Consider the following 23,730-nt stretch of genomic DNA (forward strand, 5'->3'; position numbering starts at 1 on the left):
AGAGAGAGAGAGAGAGAGAGAGAGGGAGAGAGGTCCACATCCTGAGATCTGACTTCGCTTGTGGCACCACTTTCTCTTTCAATACTCTGATTCAGAGCCCCTGGTAGACTGTGGGACCTTGTGTTGCCTTCAGCTTCTCCCAGCTAAATGTCCTTCCCCAACCTTTTCTTCTCCAGGTTAAAGCCTCCCATTCTTCACTTGTACCTTTTTGAGGAAAGCAAAGGGTGGGGTGTGGGTGCTTCCATCCTTCTCTGGGTGGGCAGCCTGAGCCCACTCTGTTCCCCCGACTTCCCTTCCCTCTTTCCAGACCATCCAGCTCATCTGTCCCCTTGGACTCTAACTCAGCTCAGTGTCTAGAGCTGTCTTGGTCTCCCCGATCTCTCACTCCAGGTAATGGTGTGTGTGTGGGGGGATATCTCTTGAGTCTCCGCATTCCCATGGATTTGATCATCTTGGGAACTTACAAGGTATCAGATATCAGGAACAAGCTACCAGGTATCAGATCTGGGTCAAATCTTAGATCTGGATCAGAGTAGGTCTTTGTGGTCAAATCCTCCAACTAATTAATGTTTTATGCTGGGTTCCTCCAGAAGCAAACCGAGTCAAGGCTGTGAGGGTAAATAGTTTTTTGACAGGTGATCGCAGGACACATTGGTAGGGAAGTAGGGAAGAGGGACTGGGAAGGACAGGAAGCCAGTATGGGGTGTGTTAATGAACAAATCACTGGTTTGAACAACCAGGTCTCTGTCTCACTGGGAACCCTCAAGGTGTATTATTTTCCTACTGTGACTGTAATAAATTACCATACACTTAGCAGCTTAAAATAACGTATTATTTTATAGTTCTGTTGTTCATATGTCTGGAAAGGTCTCACTGGACTAAGATCAAGGTGTCTGGGGGCAGGGGAGGCTATGTTCCTTTCTGGGGAATCTTTGTAAGGACACTTCCCTGAGGTTGCCCATGCTTGTACTATTCATAACCTCATCAGCCAGAATTTAGTCCTCTGGCCACACCTAGTTGTAAAGGAGGCTGGGAAATGTTGTTTTCTTTCTATTACTACAGAAGAAGGGCAGAATGGACACTGAGACAACTGGTTATTATGGAGTAATGGTGGAATTGCACACGGTGGCCTGACCAACCTGGCTTCTGCCTTCTGGCACCTTGAGCTCCTCCTCTGAGCCTTGGTGCCTCCATCTGTAAATGGAGATGCTAACACCCGTCATGTGGGGCTGTTGTGAGGATTCAGTGAGGTAACAGACACAAAAGTGCTTTGTGAACTGTAAAGTGCTGTCACTCGTGAGTTATCATTGCTATAGTGTGTCTCTTATGGTCCATTGATGAGCCAGGTTTGCTTTACAAAGACTAATTGAGAGATACGTAAATGCCTAAAGAAAATGCCTAAAGAGAAATAAGTATAAAAAGCTTGGGTTGGGGGAGGGAGGCGTAGGACTTCTCCTAGACAGGGGGGCTTAGGGAGGGAGGCTGTTGAGTTCTGAGGGGAACTTGCAAGTTCTCCTGGGATGGGATCCACACGCCACTGGAGGATGCATCTTCAGCCAAAGCCAAGAGCTATACCTGGAATCTTCTGAGACTGTGGAGGGACTTCTACAGCTTCCTGCCAGCCACCCTCTGGGGATCTCCTCCATCATTCTGAGCCCACCTACACTTCTGTCCTCTGCTCAAGCCAGGGTTAAGAACCGGAACAGAGGGCAACCATTTCTGGACTCATCACTGAGGCTCTCTTTTTCTTCTCATTGGCACGTGAGACCATTCTTTGGTTTTAGCCAAGGTGCCTTAGTTCTTTATAGTAATTACTGCTCTATCAGGAAACGGAAAGGTTTTAATTTCACAAGGATGCGTGCAAATTGCTCACGGTTTGCATTTGCTCAGTCTTAATCAATACTGTAACAGGAGTAAGAGGCCCCAGCAAGACTTGTGATCTTACTTAAGCTAATAAAAAATGAGCCTACACAACTACAAACAGGACCTTCACTAATGCATTTGTAGATACCAGGTGACTGCATTTTTTTTTTTTTCCTGTCTTGCATCAAATTTTCTCTATTCGTTTAGGTAGTGACTAAAGAGTGTTGGTGGGGAGGGGCAGTCTCATTGCTACTACAGTTTAGATTTTATGTCTTCTTCTTTCATGTCTTCCAAATTACATTACATTTCAATCCCTAGCCCTGATAATCCCATCGCCTTTCCTGCTTTATTTTTCTCCTTAGCATGTATCACTTTCTAATATGCTGTATAATTTATTTGTCTCATTTATTCCCCGTGTCTCCAAACTGTAATGTAGACTCCATTGAGAACAGGGATTTTATTTTTTATTGTTTTGGAATCTTGCTCACTGCTGTATCCCACTGCCTAGAACAGTGCCTGGTATGAGGTAGACACTCAATAAGTTATTTGTTACAAAAAGGAATGAAACCACCTGGCACAATGTTGGATACGCAATGTGTCTAATTTCTAATGTCACTTTGGGGTTCTGAAATTCTGTTCCCAGATGTTTGGTATATAGTGTATGCTTCCTGAATGCCTGGCTGGTTGATTAAATAAATGGACGAATCAAATGTTACATTACAATGATGGAAAATCATGTTGTTGTCCCATTCAATAGCCTCCCCTCTCCCCTAACTATTTCACTGACCCAGCTGGCCAGGAGGAAGGAGGCATGTAGAACAGCATATTTTCTCTGCCCTTATCTCTCCAGTCCATGGCCAATTTTTAAAATAGCTTTTAATGACCATTGCGTAAAGATGTGACTGCCTCAGCACCATTCCTGAGCGGCTGGGAGACTGGGAAGCCCCCTTGTCTTTGTGTGACGGTCCATCCCAGGGGCCATGATGGGGGGGCCTCCTGAGCCGGCTCACCTACTTCATTTGTAACCCAGCTCCCTGTATAGAGTTTTCTGCTAAATACTCCCTCTCCTTTATTGGCCTCGCCTATGGTAAAGCTCTTACTACACGCGCCAGACAATTAGAGGTAATTGGGATAATCGTCATTTATTATGGCAATTTGCATTTCTACAGCTGGCAGCACAGAATTTACAACCCTGAGTTTGGGAATGCGCTTTTTGGATCTGGGCTGAATTCTGCTCTCCATTCTAATGCACGTTTTACAGCCGCACAGAATTTGTCCCTCCTGTGCTCCTGGGGGGGATTCTTAGGAAAGGATTAGGTGTGCGGCTCATCAACCAATCAGAGAGGAGTATGCAAATTAGCTACTGGGAATTAGAGACGCATCTCTCCCATCCTCAGGGGCCTGTGGCCAGACTCCTGGTGACTGATTTTTTGCTATATTGACCAGACGTTTGACTTAATTGACAGAATTGCTTCACTGTCTCAGTTGAGTTACTCAAACCTGAGGCCTGCTATTGATAGGAATCACAGCAAGGAAACTCCACATAGGAGCCCACCCAGGGGCTTTTGAGCTTGCAGCTGCTCCTGTCTGCTGCCTCCTTCTCTGGTATGTCCCTGGTGCCCAGCTTTCCCGGCACCCACCTGTCCCGCTCACGAATGAGTATAGTGTTGCGCAGTCCTCCTAAATGTTGGCTCAGGACTGCAGCCTCCTAGATTTGAATCTCTTCTCTGCCACTTGTTAGTTGGGGGGTCATGAGCAAGTTACTTAACCTCTTTGTGCTGCAATTTCCTCACAGGCAAAGTGGAGATAATAATCATACCTGCCTCATAGGGTCGACGTGAGGATTAAATGAGATAATATTTACGGGGCCCCTAGCAGAGTGCCAGAGACAAATGTTAGATGTTCTCATTAATAGGTCTTCCCTCCAGCCCCTCAACAAGCATTCACTGGGCATCGTTACCCACCCATTCTCAAGGTACAAAGTGCCAAGTGTGCCAAAAGAAGCATAGTTAAAGTTTCTTTGGGAGTTTGGAGAAAGGAGTGATTGATCTGGTTGTGGGAGACAGGCAGGATTGTTCTGAGTCTTGAAAGACTGGAAGGATTTGGACCTGGAGAAATAAGGTGGAGGCCATGGTGAAGCAGGAGAGAGTGGGGTGCACATGAGCAGAAGTTCACAGCCAAGGGCCATGTACGTATCTGTACCTAAAATATCTCTGTACAGTAAAAAGTGCTTACCGTTTACCTGCAATTTTAAGGGAATTATTCATCACACACAGCCTCCCTGAGCCTCTTCCTCTCTTTTGCTGCCCCTAGCAGGGACACCAGGGAACATGTCATCTTCTGCAATGGTGGTTCCTCTGGTCTGAGACTTTACTCCTGAGACAGCCCCATCTTAGATTTTGTCCACCTTGTCAAGAACATGATGGCCAAGGTGGAGAAACAATTTCTTTGTATTACTGGGGGAAATGAGGAGCATTAGATAGCATGGTTTACAGATTGCTAGACCCTTCAGGGACCCTCCCCCCACCCCGCCTACCCCAGAAAGGGATCTGGCTTCCATTCTTAGAGAAGGCAGAGATCTTTAGCCAAGTTTACAGATAAGAAAAATTGCTTTTGTTGCTGTTGGTAGTATGGGTTCTTGGAAAGCATGTGTGAAGTGAACTAAACCATTTGCTGTGGCATCTTTTTATCCAGTGTATTAGTTAGGATAAAGGAGCAGCTGTTCTAACAAAGAGTCCCAAAAGATGGTAGCTTAATTAAGATGAAAGTGTATTTCACTCTCATATAACAGTCTAGCTGGTCCAGGCTGATCAAGCAAAGTCATGGACCCAGGGTACTTCCATCTCGTAGCTCGACTATTGCCTTGGACATTGTGTTCATCTGCATGCTTCAGGCTGGGTTGCTGGCACATTTGCTTTCCAACCCATGGGAACTGGAAAGAAAAGCATGATAGTTTTTCTTTAAGGCAAAGGATGCAGAAGTCACATTCATCATTTTTGCGCACCCTCCTTTGGAGAACACAAGGTCACCTTGTCAAACCTACCAGATGCAGAAAAATGGAGTCTCTGGCCCCTACCATGTGTCCAGTTGAACCTTGGAGGAGGGGTGGAGTATTTTGGCATAAGGAAAGAGGGCTATGAATGTTTCTGCTCTGTATCACTGTTGGGAGAATAAAAAAAGCTGAGAGTTACTTTGTGTTGCTCTGGGCTGTCACTTACTAATATAGCCAGGATTTAAAACCCAATGTGTGATTTCAGTGGACACCTTGGGGCTGGACACTAGAGAGAACATGTGTTGCTGTTTTCTGAGATCTTTGGGCTTTTGATGTTCCTAAGTAGTACCTGTAAGTTAGAATATCTGCTGCCCGGCTCTTCCTGGCCCCTCATGCACAAGGGTCGTCACTGCTTGCATAGGAAGAACACCAATTGGCAATGAAACCTCCATTCTGGCAAATTGCCCATTCTCTGATTATCCTTACATAATTTATATATTCATGTTTACAAAGCGGTTGCCTATGGTTTCAACTGCTCCTCACAACCAACCTAACATGATGAAAACTGGACAGGTTTTCTCTGCAGTTATAGAAAGAGAAAATAGGCCCAGTGAAGTTAAGTGATGTATGAGTTAGAATAAGCTAGTTATGCATTCTTAACAAGCAATCCCCAGTCTCACTACCTTGACATGACAATAATTTACTTCCCACCCACCCAAAACCCACTGTGGGTGGGCCTAAGAGACTCTCCAGGGCAACAGTCTTTCATATGGTGGCTAAGAGATCTGGGCTAATGTTGGCTGCATCTTCTTGTAACTGCACCATCTGAAACATGTAACTTCTTTGGTCCTCGTGACAGGGCAGAAGACAGACTAGATAATCACATATGAGCTTTTCATTTGATTACCCAGAAAGTCATATACCTCACTTCTGCTCACATTTCATTAGCTAGACATCATCAAAGAGCTCACCAACCTGCAAGGGGATTGAGATGTGTCATCTTCTGCAGGCCTAGAAGGTGAGGAGAGCTGGATTTTGGTGAAAACACTAGTCAGATCTGCCACAAATGTTTGCTCAAGGTCCCATGGCAAATTGTGGCACCTTAAGCTTTTTAGAGAGTTTTCTCATTTCTGATGTTACCATTTAGGGTAGGCTGACAATAAGGCAAGCTCCACCTTTTCCCAAAAATCACAGCAAATATTTACACCTGTGATTGATACAATAATCATTTTAGGGAGAAAAAAGTTCATCCTATACCCAGAACCTCCTTCTGGGATGCTGGGCTTTTTTCCAGAGCAGGCAGCAACCTGTGTTTCAAGGCCTCAAATCCACATAATTAGGATCTCTGCTTTGAATTACGGCTGTGGAAAAACCCTCTTAAAATACACGCATCTCTGTTGGCTTGGAGACAGGAATGTACAACCATCGTTATCCATTCATACCCCCATATGGTGATGATATTCTTAGCAAGCAGAACTGGGAACTGGGAAGGGTAATTGGGAGGAGGTGCGTGAGGAGAGCCTGGGGTGCCTGGAGAGGAGTGGATAATGTCCAGGTAACCACTTATGGAGTAAGATGCTGAAAAGTGGTATGATCGACCTGCTGCTGATTGGGGAAAGCACATGTATGGGCCTTCTGGGAAGCCACTTTTCCCCATGTGCAAAATTACTCTAACTAAGTGTCAGTAGCGGTGACTCTGAGGCTTGGTCTTATGGCTGTTACCCAAGGAGCACAACTACTCCTATTTCATTCCTTTCTTTTCTGTCCCTCCTTGGAGAGAGCCCCAAACTTAGATCTGGGTCCTGGACAGCCATTTAATAACTATGTAACTCTGGAGAACCCTCAACTGTCTGTCTTCATTTTCTTCATTTGTAAAATGTAGAGGAAATTAGTCCCTGCAGTGCATTCTTGGAGAATCAAACCAGCCAAGAAAAACACCAGCTTTTTTTAACTATAAGGGGCTGTGCAAATATAAGGGGTTAACGTAACATCATTGCCACCATCACTATCCCTACCATCACCACTGCCACCATCACCATCATCTTCATCAGTATTTCACTCCCTACCTGGGAGCACAGGATACAAAAGATAGCTTCAATTTCAAGCACCCAGAGTAGCAACAGAGTCTGGCTCTTTCTGGCTTAGGAAACAAATCTCACCTCATATCTTGGTCTAGTTTCTCCCCGTGTCTCTCTCCTAGATCCACATCCTCAAGTGCAATGTCTTTGTCCTCTGGTTTTCTGAGCATTAGCTGTGTCCTTCTTTTAGTCTTTAATGAATTCATGCTTCTGGCTATCTATGTTAATTTTACATTGCTGTGTAACAGATTACTATAAACTCAGTGGCTTAGAGCAACTCAGATTTATTAGCGCACAGTTTCTGAGGGTCACATGCCTGGCACATTGTAACTGGGTCGTCTGCTCAGGGTCTCTCATGACTGAAATCAAGGTATCAGGTGCCTGCTCATCTGGAGGCTCTACTGGGGAAATACCTGCTTGCAAGCACTCTCATAATGTTGGCAGAATTCAGCTCCTTGTGATTGTAGGACTGAGGACCCTGCTTTCTTGCTGGTGTCCACCAGGGGTCTCCCATATCTCCTAGAGGCTGCCACCATTTCCTGCTCCTTCAATACCAGCAGGAGAAATCTCTCTCATGCTTTGAATCTCTGACTTCATGAAGGTCTGAATCCCACCTAAGGATTTACCTAATTTGGTCAGACCCACCCTGGATAATTTCCCTTTTGATGAACTCAAAGACAATTAAATAGGGAGCTTGATGTACCTGCACAACACCTTCTGCTCTATAATGTAGCATAATCACAGGAGTGATATCCCGTCGTATTTACAAGCCCCACTCGCTCAAACTCAAGGGGAAGGGACCATCTAGGGAGTGGGAGTCTTGGAGGCCGTCTTAGAGTTCTGCCTACCACAGTATCCATCAGGTCTGTATTTCGTGACCTTGCCACTTCTCTCAGACCAACCTGAGCTCCAGTGCAGCAAAGTATTGAATCTCCTCTGTTTGGAGATGCAATCCAGCCTAGAAACCAGAGCCTGAGGCAGGGATTAAGTGCTGATGCTTGTGTGGGAGTTAGAGTTCCAGGGCAGTGAGAGTGACGGCAATGGAGAAAGGCAGGGAAGGACGGGAAGCAATGCCAGAGGAGGTGTCACTGGGATAACAGCTGCTTCACAACAAGCCACAATGAGACAGCGTTGATCATTTGTCAGGTGCAGCTGCTCGGCCAGGCAAAAGACTCCTGGACCGGTTTTATGGAGAGCCCGTATCGTGGGGGGAAGAGGAAATGGAAGTGATGTGCCTGACTTCCTCCTATCTCCTGATTTCCTCTGCCAAAATGCCCCATAGAGAGTTTCCTCCCTTGCACTTCCAGGTTTTGCCATTCGAACTACTTGAGCAGCCAGATCCTGTGCCCTGGGGTGGAGAGCATGATGCTTGTCTGCACAAAAGCGTTCTGCCATGGGGGGAAGGCAGGTGAGGCCAAGAGGACACAATGTGCTTGGGAGAGTGGTGCGAACTAATCCCATGATGATGCAAAGGCAATCACACATCGAGGCATAACAGAAAGAGGCAACAGAAAGCTACTGAAATAGGCCAAGTAAGAGAAAAAAAAAATAGCTCCAAGGCAGAAGCATTGGGAGTAAGGAGGAGAGGAGAAAGTCTACTGGTATTAATTTATTTCAATCAGTTATTTACTTTATAAGTACTTTTTTATTATAAAAGTAATACTTTTAAATTAAAAATGGAAGCAGTGCAAAAGTGCATATAATAAGAAGTCTTTTTCTGTCCTAGATTCCCAGTTACAGTTCCCAGAGAAACCACAGTTCCTTGTGCCCTTTCAAAAATTTTCTGGCTTATACAATTATAGATAGTAGATGATGGATAGATAGATAGATAGATAGATAGATAGATAGACAGACATATTATGTGTGTATATGTGTCCTTTAGGGAGGTAAAAGTGGGATCTCACTATACATTAGATTTTGCAACTCAGCATTTCATATATGGTGGCTATAGGTAAATATATTTATTGTAGGTGAATATATATATTATAATATATAATGTTTTCATTGGGAGACACACCCTTGGAATGTCAAGCTGAGGGAGTGATGGTTGCAAGAGTTGGTGCCCTTGTAGGTCTTTCTCCTTTCTAATCTGGAAGGGGGCTGTGATGTGTTTCCTCATCGTCTCTCTGGAGCCAGATAGGTCCAGGCCCAAGGCAACATCCAAACAAGGCTGTCTTTTGTACTTTGGAATCTCCTAGAAGGGGCTTCTTGCCTCCCCTGGTTACACAGAGCCACAGATGCGACTAGGGGTAGAAGAGAGTGCAGATGTTTCCAATAAGGCAAGACTCACACAAGGAGGCTGCCTGGCACTCCAGCTCCTGTCTGTAATTGTCAGCAAACCAGGAGCAACACAGCTCCTTGGAATTCTAGTAATGAAATGTCTGCTCTCCCCAACACAAGGTCCTGTGGCCAGTCCAGAGAGATACTCATTAAATGAAAGAGCTGATAATTCAATCACCGCGGGGCCAGACATAAGCAGAAGGTCTTGCTTTCCCCAAGGGAAGAGCCAGCCTACTGAGTGGGGGCCCAAGATTAGGCCTGGACTCAGATCTCAGGCATTAGAGCTGAGGAGGAGCCCTTTGTAGAAATTGCCTCCCTCTCTTCATAGAGTGGTTTCAGTCAGACAAGTAATGACCCGAGATCCACTTCTAGCACAGGGGTTCTTAACTTCAGGGAAATCACCTCCCACCTGGAGAATCTGATGAAAGCTCTGAACACTCTTCCCAGAAAAATGTGTAATCACACAGAATTCTGCATACAATTTCCAATAAATTCTTAGACCCAAGAAACCCTTCCATGGGTTAAGGGTTAAAGCAACAACAACCACTCTGTAAGATTACGTCACATTTGACTCCCTTAGGTGCACTTCCCTTCAGTTTTGGGGGAGCCATAATAGTAAAGCTGATGACCATGTGGGTGGAAATGCTTTCAGGCTGTCTTTTACATGAATGACACAACCCACATCTTTGCATGTCTGAATGTTGTTCCTCCTTTAGGTCTCATGGCAAGTTCTCCAAAATTCTTACCTGATCTTCCTTCTCCCTCCTTTGTTTGAATGTCAGAGAACTTTCTACTCCTAATATGAAGATCATTTTCTTCTTACATCCGGTTATATGTTTGTACACCTTATCTCAACTCTAAAGGAAATCCATTCCTTGGAGGCAGGGACCAAACATATTTGTTCCATCATTGCCTGCCCCTCAGTGCCTATTAGAAAAACGTTTGTATGCAGTAAGTGCTCTGAAAATGTTTTCAGGATGAATGAGTGTCCTCAGGTGGGGGCTGCCCAGGTATAACCGGTTTGCCCACATGGGATAAAGCTGGACTTTGAACAAACATGTGATCCTTGGCCTTCCCTGCAGATTCCCTGCCCAGATGCATTCCCTGACTCACACCCACTCCGGGATACAGGGAAGGCTCTCCATACGAGGAGGTGCTCCTGCCTCCCTGCCTTGCAATATGCTCAGGGACTCCTGACATTTAACTCTAGTGCAATTTGTTTATTTTCACCCAAGTTGAAAATACCAACAAATGTCACCCGCCTTTGCTTCCCCTCTTGTCATGTGAATTTGATGGGCCAAGAGTCCACCACACTAATGAGTATCTCAGGTATCCAGGAATTAACAAGGAGGTGCAGAGCTCCAGGTAGGTAAGAGTCAGCCTGAAGGTGGTTCAGGGAAGAGAATGGTGAGTGCAGAGTTAGCAATGGTGGGGCGAGGATGCTGAGGTCAGAGGCTGAGTAGGGAGGTAGGGGAAGACAGTTCTACCGATAGCACCCAGCAGCGTCAAAGGGAAAGGTGACTCAGTGGTCTGATGACTCTATTGTGCTAAAGGACTTTTCCACATTGTCCTGCAGGCTTTCTAGTTGTTCCCTGTATCTGTGCCAGTTCCTTCCATGTACAATTATCAGGAACGGAGCTGGGTAATGATATCAGTTAGAAATACTTTTCGTTTTGAGTGATTAAAAACCCCAAATAAAAGTGACCTAAATTGATAGAATTTTATTTATTTCTCATATAAAAAGTGCAGGGAGTAAGGGTCTGTGAGTTAATAATATGGGACCAAGTCAGTTTCCCGTTTTGACAACGTACTATAAGATGTAATCACTGGGAGATGTGGAGTGAAAGATACACAGGAACTCTCTGTATTATTTTTGCAACTTCTTAGAAGTCTTAAACTATTTCAAAATAAAAATCAATTTTTTAAAAAGTACAGGGAGTTTGGGGCTATATGGTGGTGCCATGATAGCCAGGTCTATTTTCTATTCCATTGTTTTGCATCCTCAACCGATGGCTTCCACCTCATGGTCCAAGATGGCTGCTTAAGTTCTGTCCATCCATCCACATTTCAATCAGTAGGAAGGAGCAAGGGGCAAAGAAGGGTGCATCCTTTCTTTAAGGACACTTCCAGGACATCATGTACTACGTGTTTACTTACTTACTGTTGTCTAGCACTTTGTCACATGACCACACCTGGGCACGAGGGAGCCCAGGAAATATAGTCTTCCATCTGAGTGGCCTTGTGCCCAAATAACACATGGGCATTCTTACTGAGGAAGAGGGCGAGAATGAATATTAGAGGCCAGATGGGTCTCCACAGTCACCTCCTGGGAAGAGCCCAGTGCTGGGTGTCAAGGGAGAGCTGGTTGATTTGACAACCGTCCCAACCTCCAGCCCGACCTCCCCATTACCCATCCCCGCCACTGCAGGAAGTTGCCCTTGTTTCCTTCCTGCAGCAAAACAGAACCAGCCCTTCCTCCCTGATCTACGGCACTTTCAACCAGCCTCCTCGGCTCTGCATGGGAACTTAAGCCAGGGGCGATCGTCTCCTCTGGCTCTGCTTTATGTAAAAGGACAGGAGGCACCTCCATGGTGCGAATTAGGAGAAACTGTTAGACGTTTCCCATCCAGCTCTCTCTCTAAGTCAGGGGATAATGCCTAAAATTTCTGTAGGGACTCAGTCCCTTGGTCTAAGCAGTACAAAATTCTCATTTAGCATAACCAGCCATTAATAATTTAGCCACCAATATATTTGATCTTTTTGAGTGTTGCAGTAAGTTAAGGATCCTCAAAGGTCAGGGCTGGAAGGGGATTCAGAGACCTCATTGTCCCGAACACCCTTTCCCTTACACGTTTAAGCAATGGAGGGTAGTAGGAGTTCCGTGGAACGCTGCGGCCACATTGTGGCAGAGGTGGGTGTCTCTAGGCTTCAAGCTCACTCTGATCTGATTATCACGATCACTTTTTTTCACCCTACCTGAACTAGTGCTGAACACACTAAACTCTGTGAACTGTGGAACAAGAACCAAACTCACTGGCTTCAGCCAAGTGCTGATTCTGCTTCTCCCTTCATAATCGGGTATAGATTACATTTAGCACCTGATATTACAAGGAGAATAGATCAAACCTTAACTGACCTAGGTCAAGCAAACTGCTGTGTGCAGTCTTCAAGAAACTTGGGGGGCCATCAGCCATGCCCTGAGGACAGAGCTTCTCTCCCCTGGGCCGGAGGCGGCCCCAACACACTGCACCCAAACCTACCCTGGAAGGAGGAGCCACTGGGTTGGAGGAAGGTTGGATTATTGCTCCCCACACCAGCTTTACTTGCATTATTAACCCCTATCCATAAAACCTGCAAGGACAGAATTTTTTTAACCAGTGGCTGAAGTCCTCTGGGAGACCTCAATTCTACAAGTATGTTTTACATTTTAGCTTTTTATTTCAATGGCAATCTAAAATCCCCTCTTTACCACAGTTTCACTTTGAGAACAGCCATTTGCGATTTTAAGATAGTCCCTAGAATAAGAATTATAATGAGTGACATAGTTTGGAGATTATGCCCTGCCCTGCTTGAGTGTTTTATACATATTAACTCAGTTAATCCTCACAATTCTAAGAGATTGTTCAATTTTAGAGATAAGGAAAGAAGGTCCTGAGAGGTCAAGCAACTTGCCAAAGATCACACAGCTATTAAGAGGCTGAGCCAGGACTCACATTTCAAACTGGGGCATTCAGAAGATTCTGTGAGAGATGTTTTCCTTTAAAAGGCTTCCATAATTGTGCAGCTCTGTTGTATTACTTGCGGGTTTCCCCTCTACCCAACTACAATACCTGGAATCTTTGTTCTTCCTTCTAAAACATCCTTTATCATTTCAAAGTCACTATCAGCCACGTCTCCTCCCAGAAGCTCTCAATTGTCCCAGTTGTGGGCAAGGGATGGGGATCTTCTACAGAATTCTCATAGCATTTTGTCACTTTCTCTTCTCTACCTTGAGAGTAGTGTCATCTGTGATGCAGTAGAACATACCCAGGCCAGGATCCCAGCTCTGCCTTTTGTCATAAGCTCCTGAGTAAGTGATGTTAAGTTTCCTGAGCCTCAGTGTCTCCACCAGTAAAATGGGCAGATAGTATTGCGTGATCAAATAATTTAAGTGAAGATAATATGTGTAACATGCCAGACCCAACATAGACACTTCCCTCCTCTGCTGGATTGCAGTTCTCCTGGTGCGTGTTTGTGAGCCCCCCCCCCCCCCCCGAGAAGAGCGCAGGGGTGGCATCCAGCTCTGTCTCCCTGCCACCATGTCCTGGGTCATGCACACAAGGGGCAAGTTCTCAACAGAAACCTGATTGAATGAATCATGGCTGCCGAGTAAAGCATGTCCACGTGTCCGTGTGGGTTAGGTGAAGAGGGCACAGGAAGAAGGGGTTGGTTGCAATGTTCCAGATATTAGCTCCAGACAAAGTCCCCAAGGAGGAGGCCAGTGGAGAAACAAAGAAAAGGAGGAAGAGACAGAGGCAGAGAGAAACAGAGAAGGAGGGAAAATTATGGAGAGGAAGGAGAATGGGAGTGGAGGTGGAGGTTAGAGAAGAATATAAAGGGAAGAGAGAGATGAGGCAGCAGACTGGGAAAAAGGGAGAAATGAAATTCTGAGGTTCAGACTTGAACAGAGGCTTCCCAGGCTTGAGTGACAGGGGTGGGGATGGACGAGAGTGGTAGGGTGGCCTGAATCCTCATTGCTCGCCACCCAAATCTCATCAAACCAGGATGGAAATGGACTTAATTGATGATATGTCTCCATCCACCTAAATTGCCCCAGGTGAGGAAACTGAGGCACAAAGAGGAGACGTGGCTTGCTGAGATCCAAGGCAGGGCCAGGGTGGGGACCCAGGTCACCGAACCCCATTCTATCCTCTTCCTGCTGTATCAGGCTGTAGGTGGGAGTCCGGACTCTCCCTCTCCAACATGAAGAAAGACAATATTAGGAATGCAGAGAACAAATCCCAGGGTAATGGAGCCTGGTGTTTGCAATAAAAATTTAAATGTGCCATCCTGGTGGCAACAGCGGCTTTTATCTGTTCAGCCTGGCAGTGCGTAAGAAAGCTGGGTTCTGTAAATGGTAAAAACAAATTGGATTCATATTTACTGCCCTTGAATCTGTGGGGTTCATGGTTTCCAAAGGATTCATCTCTCTTCTCCTTTTCCTCTTCCTCCTTTTCCCTTCTCCTCCCCCTTTTCCTCCTTTTTCTTATACTCCCAAGTGTTTTTATTTTTGAACAACTCATTGGGAAAGTTGATAAGTGGGAGAGTTGGTAAGCTAGAGCTCTCTGGGCTAGTTTATTTTCCGTTCCCTCCTCCAGATAAACTCTCCATCCTTATCCACTTGTATGCACAGCATCATGCAGCTCCCTTGCCCTCTGGCTTCGTATTGGGCTTGGCCACTGGCAGGCACCAGAGGAGGTGAGAGGATGGGGTGAAAGAAAGGTGGTTATTCCCTTGGCCGGCTCCCATCCAGGCTGAAGTCTGTCAAGGGGGTTGTATTTGTCTATTTATGGCCACTGCTCCTATGGCTATCACCCTGGCTGGGTTCTGGAAACTGCCGTCTGCCTTTATCCCTTCAGGCCTAGAGGTGAAAGCCTCCCCTCCCGTTGCTAGCCTCTGTCTGCTGCACCATCCCTGTTGGCTCCCTGCCCCTAACACAGCTCTGTAAATGGGCCCACCATTATACTTCCTTCAGGCACTGCTTTGAGTCCATCATTTGTTTCCTTCCAGGACTGACAGCCTGTCTCTCTGCCCCTTTTCCCCATAACTGGGAGTTCACGGGAGAGCACTGTAACACAGGCGCAGCGAGGGGCACCCTGCTCTGTTTGCTCTTTGGAAAGAGAGGAAGCAACAGAGGCTCAAGTTGTCCTCGGTCTTTGGGGAGGCTTTTAAAGTGTGAGCAGAGGAGACAGGCGTGGGGTGCTGGCCTAGCACCCCCATTCCCTGAAGGACTTGGAAGACTTTGCCCCACATCCCCTCCTTTCCCTTTAGTGGGGTCTTGGTGAATACTCCCAGAGCTGACGGGGCATGTGAGATAGGGCCTCCTCTGTGAGATCCTGCAAATGGCCACTATGGTAGTTTTCCCCGTGACTAGGTCTGCTCAGGGAATTTGTGGGTGCTATAAAATAATAAAGGTCACCCCACTGAAAAGTCCCCTTGCTTTTATGTGCCCTGGTTTCCTTTAAGCCCAGGCTGGCCAACAGGCAAGGGCTCTGTTCCAAGAACCTATGCACGCAGCTACAGGAATCCCTCTGCTGCCCGCAAAGAGGCAAAATGGAATAAGCAAGTAAACTCCCCTCAAGAAGCAAATCTGATTTTCTAAATTCTTATGGTTTTAATAATGAGAGGAGCCCTCTCTCATTATTAAATGATGAAATATACTGGGCTTGGTGTCATACCAAATGCACAGTAATAGGGCCAGGTAATAATAGGTAATGAGACAGTGTCCTCAGAGCAGCCTGGGAGCTGTAATAAAACTCAGCTAAGGCCCCTGCAGACTCACAGGGAAGGGCAGCTTCGAGGAGGCCCCGGGGCTCCAGGAACCCCAGGAGTGGGGCACGGAGGAGGCTACGAGAGGAGCAGGAAGACACTCCTAACATCAGCCACAGCCCCACAACGCAGAACTTTGGGTCGATGCTTGGAATATAGAGGAGACAGAGCCCTGCCCTCAGGGAGCCCCAGTCTGAGGGGGACCCAGCCCTGTCCCAGGGAGTCCCAGTCTGAGGGGACAGAGCCCTGCCCCCAGGGAGCCCCAGTCTGAGGGGGACACAGCCCTGCCCTTGGGGATCCCCAGTCTGAGGGGACACAGCCCTGCTCTCTAGTGACCTTCAAGTCTGATGTGTTGCTTATATGTCAGTCCATAGACATGTGCTTGAGCCACAGTGAACTTTACCACTATGCCAGCCTTTGCCTTCTCTCCAGCCTGTAGGGCTTGACAAAGAAAAGCCAATTTTAATTTTAGCCTGAACCAAACATAATGAAGAGAGTTAGTCACAGAGTGAACAAGCCCCAGCCGAATGAAATGAGTTTGGGATTATCGGCCTCTTGGAACTCCCCGCCCGCCAGTGCTCCCCATTGCCCTGCCCCAGAGAGGACCACCCGCCAAGGTTGCTCACCAGCCAGAGACCAGGGTGGGTGTGCGCTGTGCTGTGGAAGTGGGGAGGATGTGCAATGGTGGGTGGGTCCTTGAATAGGGATCTGCTGGGGAAGACCTTGGTGAGGGAGAGCGGGCTGCAAAGGCCCTGGGGGAGCTGGGGGTGCCTCCCAGGGTGTCCACATTCCCCCCGAGGTCAGAAGGAAGGGTTCCATTGTCCGGGTTCCCAGAGGTGGATCCCTGCTTGAGACTTCAGGCTGTGGAATCTTAATGATGCTAGACATAGGGGCTGGTCGATTTTCGATATTCTTCAACATCATAACTGAATTAAAGCAGAAGTCTCACCATGTGACCCCAGAGTACCCACCTGCTCATACGTGAGGGCTGAGTGGAGGCTGATGGGCGGGGCAGGGATGAAGGCTGAGGCCTGAGCTGGTGCTGAGGCTGCCAGCCTGTGGGCTGCCTGTGTCCCCAAAGCAGGGGCAGATCACAGGCAACCATGGAGATGAGTCCATTTCAAGTCAGAAACAGCAGCAAAATAGCATTTGTTTCCATCAAAGCAGAAGAAACAAGCGACACTCCCTCTGCCTTCCCCAGGTACACTCAGCTCCCACGTAGTGTCATTCACCTGGGGCCTCCTTCTCCCACACAGCCCCCCATTCATGCAGACACGCCCCGTTCACTCACTCTCTCACCTCCATTCATGCGACACCCCCCTCATTCTCTCGCAGAGGCGTCTCCAGTCGTGCATTCAGCCCGGCACACCCACTTTCGCACATCTACGCTCCACACATACACACAGACACACACCCCTCTCCATTCACGCTCAGCCTCCCTGTACACACCATAAACCCCACATACACGAGCCTCCCTCCGTTCACGCACAAACAATCCTTCACACACAGGCTCACACGTGTCTCAATGTCGAAGACGGTTGCTGTTCCACGGCCCGGGTTGTTAAATACGTTGAAGACATTTTCCATTCAATTGTGTCTAAGGTCTCCTTCCTCCGATCTGTTACTAGTGTTTGTTAGTTATTGATGATAATGTGCATTGTCTTCATAGCATTTCCCCCCACCTGTCTTACCCTTCCACCATGCTCCAGGCTCATTTGGCACCTTAGGTAATGTCAGTTATAATTCAGATGTTTGCCTTGGCCTCGATTCCTCAGAAATGGACCCTAAAAATAAGGGTTTGAGAGCAAGTGGTTTATCTGGGCAGTGACTGCAGGAAACAGAGGGAGGAGTGGGGAGGTATGAGGGAGGAGGGGAGGAAGCTAAGGGTGCGGTAAGGAACAGGTGACTGCTAAGGGCAGCTGGGGCTCAGCACCACTGGGGTCCCCTGGGAGACTGTGTAGACCACGCCTGAGAGTTGTCGCACTCAAGGGGTGAGGAAGTGAGGCATTTTCCTCCATCCCCCTCCCTGTTAGTGGTTGGGGGCTGCTCCCTGGGGACAGTAATTCCCCAGCATGTCCACACAGGGACAAGGATGCTCCGCAGTGAGTGAGAATGTACATGTCAAGGGTGCCAGAGGTTCTGACTATTCATGCTAGAGCACTGATTCCTTCCTTCCTCCCTCCCTCCCTCCCTCCCTTCCTTCCTTCCTCACTTATTCATTCTCTCACCACCCATGTACCAGGTACTGAGCCTGCTCCTGAGGATTCAGAACTGAACAAAATACAATCCCTGCCAAGAAGCGGTTCCCAGGTGAATGGGGTAGAAGACAGGCAGACACATAGAATTACATCGCAACACAATAAAAGCTATCATGAATGTGTTAACACCAAGGCCTAATGCTGTCATTGAGAACCCAGAAGAAGCAGTTCTGAGCGTAATAAATTACTTATGACAACAACTGCATATCTTGCACAATAGAAGTTTAAACAGAGCCTTAAATGCTCTTTCCACCCTTTTGATCTTTTAAATACCATTTCCTCTTTTCTTTCCTGTGGCCCATGCTACCAAATACAGCTCTTTTTACCTAGTTTATGAAGAAGTTTGGGGATTCAGGATGCAGCCCCTATCTCCATGGCTTTGTTTGGGGACAGCACAGGAAATGTTCTTGCCCATTCTGTATGGGCATCTTTCTGCAGTTACGAAGATACAACTTTCCTTAGGGCAGGGGGCTCCCTTTAGATTCTGCTCTCTCTTTCCCTTCAAACTAGAAGCTGTGACTATAACATCAAAATAGGAGCTTCCTGAGGTCGGAAACTATGCCTCCCCTGTCAGACTGGGAGCTTTCCGAGGTCAGCGGCTATCTTGTCCCTCTCCAATACTCATATGGAGCTTGCCCACCCCTTCCCACCCCACCCCCCACCCCTGCACAAGGTTCTGTACAGAGCAGCTTGCCCACTGGGGAGGGAACTTTGGGAAATCAGCTCCCGTATGCTAACTCATTTTTCTTACATTTAAAAGAAGCCTCAGACTCTCCCTTTCCGAGGGTCTCAGGTGGATGAACTGGGCAGGGCAGGGATAGAGGCTCCACACTGGAATCCACACGTGGCATTAGTGGTCATCTAACCACTTGACAATTCCTAGACCAGAGAAGCAGCCCCACCAGCCGGTCTGGGCCCTGCACTCCCCCAACCCAAGTGCAAGTCCCCATCCCCTTGGCCCAGAGCCAAGCCCTCTGAGGCCTTCAGTGGTGTGATTTATGGGGAACAGCAAGCACTCTGGGAGGGAAAGACTGCAAAGAGGTGAAGGCAGCTGCCTCGCCTTGGCAGATCGAACCCCTCCCACTCATTAATTCACACTCTCCAGGCCCGGAGCACCCTGGAGGGGCCATTCCTTTTTACCTGATGCGGAGACAGGCATCTTGCTTGGCATCTTGCTCGATTTACAGGCTGGAGGGGCGGGAAGCTCCTTGGCTGGTTGCTATGGTATCTTTTAAATGGAAATCAGAGTGGAGAGATATCACATATATCGTGCCAGCGATCTGCTAAATGTTGCCTCTTCTGCCTGGAACAGCTCTAGGTAGTTCTGACAGGGTGGCAGGGCCGGGTAGCTAGGGGAGGGGGGGCAAAGGCTGGGGTGGGAGGCACATTTGTGGGCTCCAGTATTCAAGGCGAGGCAAAGGAACTTTCCTTTTCTGCTGCCATGTTCTTCATTTTTCCACTCTCTGTCCTCCTCCTCCTTTTTTGTTTTAAATATAAAATCCCATCTGGAGACTCTGATTACAAACCAGCAGCCTAGTTCCGACAACTCTATCTTTATTGCCAGGATAATAAGTGTGTGTGTGGGGGGGGGGGGGCATATGTGTGTGTCATCATCATCAGGGCCTGACAGGTGAGTCTGTCAGAGCCTATTAGGGCTCTGCTTCTGAGATCACGGGAGCGCCTTCCAAGCCTATCCCCAAGCAGGAAGCAAAAGTGCCCACATTTGTTGAAGAGCTGGACCTTCACCAGTTACTAAGCAGTCCCATAGTGGAAGCAGCCACTTCCTCTGTGCACACCAGGCACATGGACACCTCTGGAGGGGCCTCCCCTCCTCTGGGACCACCCAGAGTGAGACAATCCATAGTTCAAGTTGTGATTCCTTCCAGGGTAGCTGTGGGGGGCGGGGAAGGGTTGGACAGGTCCAATCCTCTTTGGACCTCACTTCCTGGGATAAAATGGGGATAACAATACTCAGGGCCGCAGGGTATGGTAGAGCGGGTTGGTCACTGAACAAGGTTGCTCAGACTTGCACAAGGGCAGCAGCACCCTATGGGCTAGGGGGAGTGCTGACATTGCAGAGCGGTCATGAAGACAGCATGCAGAAATCCAACCAAGGGAGGGGTTCCAACCTTGGGTAAGCTTCCAGAGACCAGCTGATTCTCTTGGGCACCTGTAGTTCTAAGGATGAGAGCTTTACCTTCTCACCCCACTCCTCTGTTTCTGCCTCTCCTGGCAACACCCATCTCCCCGCCAGGCCTCCCCTATGCTCCCTCAGTCCTACTCATAGACATTCTGAGCAGACAAGCTCCTGGCTCCCCTGCAGATGGCTTCCTCCTATGAAGGCTGATTCTGACATTTGATACCAGCATCCTTTTCACAGCCTCACTCCTGATCCCTTTGCTCCTCCCTCAGTTTTGCCCACAAATAATCCTGCGGACCCTCCCTCCTACTTGCATTTTTACTTTGTTCCTGAAACCAGCCCTCTCCTAATCTCCACTTCTCCTTGCTTTCCTCCACCACCCACACCATCCCCAGATGCTTAGAGGGGCGTAGGCCTGGGATTCCTCCTTCCAACATTTGTTGGAATTCCTGCTCAGAAGAGAGCACTTCCTCCCTCCTCCCTGCCACCCCACCCCACCCGGGATTTGCACTAATTACATGTATCCATGGAGTCCCCTCACCTCCCTCTCAACTTGTGGTTTAAGCTGCCTTTTGTTTGGCTGTTAGGGGTAATATATTAAGTGACAGTGCTCAGAATACAATTTTAATTAAGATTCAGTAGTCACGCCTCTGTCAGTAATCTTCCACGCTGATTACTTAAAATATATTTACCCAGCTCTATTATGTCACAGATTTGAATTCATTAGGCGTTTGTTAATCCTTAACAAACTTGTTTTTCCTTTCCTTTTCTTTTTCTTTTTTTTTTTTTTTTTTTCATGTGGTTTGTTTAGCATAATTTACAAGAACAAAACTGTTTGAGACACTGGGCCCTGTGCCTCTGAGGCTCCTGGGTCTGCACCCCTGGGTGTCCGGGTCTTCCTTGCATGCTGCCGCCACTGTCCATCAGAGGGCAGGTGATGGAGCTGTAGATGGAAAGGCCTCAAAGGACACCAAGGACAGAGTCCATGCAGGCCAGCCGGTGCTCCAAGGGCACAGTGCAGGGTGGGAGAGGCTGGAGACAGGGTCTGGAGGGGCAAATGGAAGACAGCCAGCACAGGCCACCAACGCCTTGTCCATCCACACAGGTGGGCCTGACAACTATTTTCATTTCCAATGTGTGCCACGATGTGAAAATGCTGGGAAGTCCTGCTTAGCCTTACAACGCTGCAGCATTTCCTGATAAGCCCTCACAAGGAAGACAGCCTACTCATGGGCTTTCAGAACACTACCGCTTCCCCCAACACACACACACCTATACACACAGCCCCCTCCAGCTTAACCAGGGAAGGACGCCAGTACGTGAGGCCATTGCTGTGTCCCCAGTGGGGGTGGGAGCATTGCTTAAGTCTACTTGGGCCTAGTGACCAGAGAACTATGGCCTCCTTCACTCTTCATCCAGATGGCAGGCAGAAGACGGTGCCAATACTTCTGCTGTTACCAAGCCACTCGGTAAAGACGGTTTTCTCTACTGAGCAGCCAAATGGACCCTGGGCTGTGTTTGATGCAGAACTCATAACCTCAGTGCAATGCCAGAAATTCACTTTGCTCCAGCACCACCTTTCATTCATTCATTTCTCTGTTCATTCATTCATTCACTCATTCATCAGATATTTAGCGGGCACTTACTATGAGCCAGGTGTGGTGTTGGGTGCTGGGGGTACAGTGGTGTGGGGATAAGACAGAGAAAGTCCCTGTCTTGGGGTTTACAGTCTAGGAAGGCAGACAGGTAAGTAATATTTAAAAGTGTGATGAGTGATATGGAGAGTAAGTATAAGATGATAAGGGGCAAAGAGCAGGAGAGCTTACTCTGAGCTAGGATTTGGAGAGTCTTCCTGGAGTAGGTGTTGCTGAAGCTGAGATCTGGGGTCAGAACAGGAGCTTAGCCAGGCAGGAGTGGAGGTGGGGGAGAGGCCAGGGAGAGACAAGGGCAGTAGGAAGTCCTGGAGAAAGAGTGAGCATGGCATTTAAGGAGGTGAGAGGGGTTCAGTGTGGCTGGGTATAAGGAGCAAAGGAACACAGAGTGGGAAAAGGTAAGCTGGAGCAGTGGGCAGAACGAGCCCTTGGAAAGACTGATTCTTGTGCTAAAAAAAAATTAGAAGATGGTCAAGGCACATGGAGAAGATTCTTGTTTGTTTTATCACACCCCAGCTGAATATGGATCTAGGTGGCCAGAACACATTTGAGCATGGAGAAAGGTGGCAGGTGGAAAGTTTCCATATATAGACACCTCTGGGATGGATATATCTGGTGAAACCTGGATTGGGGTGGGCTGGTATGGAGAACCCAGAGCAGCACTGTGTATAATTAGGCACTTTGATAAAGGCTTTCAATAGGTGGTAACAATAATGAGGAGATGAAAAAAAAAACATGAATATCCATTAGAACATAGGTCAGCAAATGTTTTCTATAAAGGGCTAGATTATAAATATTTTAGGCTTGAGGGCATATGGTTTCTGTTGCAACTACTCACCTCTGCCCAAGAAGCCATAGGCAATACATAAATGAATGACCATGGCTGTGTTCTAATAAAACTTTATTGACAAAAAAGACGGGGGGCCGGATTTGGCTGGCAGGCTGTTTTAGCCAGCCCCTGCTCCAACAATACTGTCCACTGTGGTAGCCTCCAGTCACAAATGGCCAGTGAGCACCTGACATGTGCTGTAAGTGTAGATTTTTGAAGACTTAGTATGAATTAAAGAATATAAAATATCTTAATAATTTTATATTGATTACTTGTTAAATAGTAATATTTTAGCTATAGTGGATTAAATAAAATATGCTATCAAAATTAATTTTATCTGTCTCTTTTTACTTTTTTTTTATATGGCCACAAGGAAATTTAAAATTGCATGCCTCACATTTGTGACTTTCATTATATTTCCATTGGGCAGCGCTGCTCTAGAACAATACTCTCACCAGGTGAAATGTGGGGTAAATCTTTGGTCCTGAAGGGTCCCATATGGGGGCTTTACAATAATGCAATTCAAATCTGCACAATCAAATCACATCTGATTGGAATATGTTTTTAAATTTAATATTAATATTCTTCAAACTGGGATCTCTGGAATGCTACTTTCTTGAGAAATTCATAGCTGTTACTCAAAAAGGGGTGTTTTTAGTGAAAAATGGGAGTAATGCAGAATTAAACATTAATCCGATTTCTTTATTGCAGCAGAATTTCTCAACCCTCTGAACTTGCTAATGTGTATGGCGCTTTTGCAAGAGCGTGAAAGAGTAGGCTGCACTTTTTAAACTTATTGGCCTTAGAAGCCTTGTTTTTGCAGAATCCTAATTAGCACTCCTAGAAGGCAATTTGAGGTATGCTGGTCTGCATGATGCTGTACAACCAGTGGCAGATTTTTGGTGCTACATAAATAGAGCCATGGTTAGTATGACATGGACTAGTGAGATAACTGTGAGCTTTGGAGAAACAAAGACTGGGGCCAAATTTTTATTTATTCTCTCCCTAGATACTTCTTCATATCTAGCACCTACTATGAGCCAGACCGTGTTTTAGGCTCTGGGTGTATAGTAGTGAATAAACACAAATCTCTACCACTTGGGGCTTTGC

The 23,730-nt window shown here is 47.1% G+C and overlaps 1 protein-coding gene across 1 annotated transcript in view; it reads left to right on the forward strand.

Annotated features, from left to right (window-relative positions):
• The window catches only part of LRFN2 (leucine rich repeat and fibronectin type III domain containing 2), a 183,194-nt gene that overhangs the window by 117,252 nt on the left and 42,212 nt on the right, over positions 1–23,730 (forward strand). The window lies entirely within an intron of this gene.

Source organism: Choloepus didactylus, chromosome 7, assembly GCF_015220235.1.
Source record: "Choloepus didactylus isolate mChoDid1 chromosome 7, mChoDid1.pri, whole genome shotgun sequence".
Taxonomy (NCBI): Eukaryota; Metazoa; Chordata; class Mammalia; order Pilosa; family Megalonychidae; genus Choloepus; species Choloepus didactylus.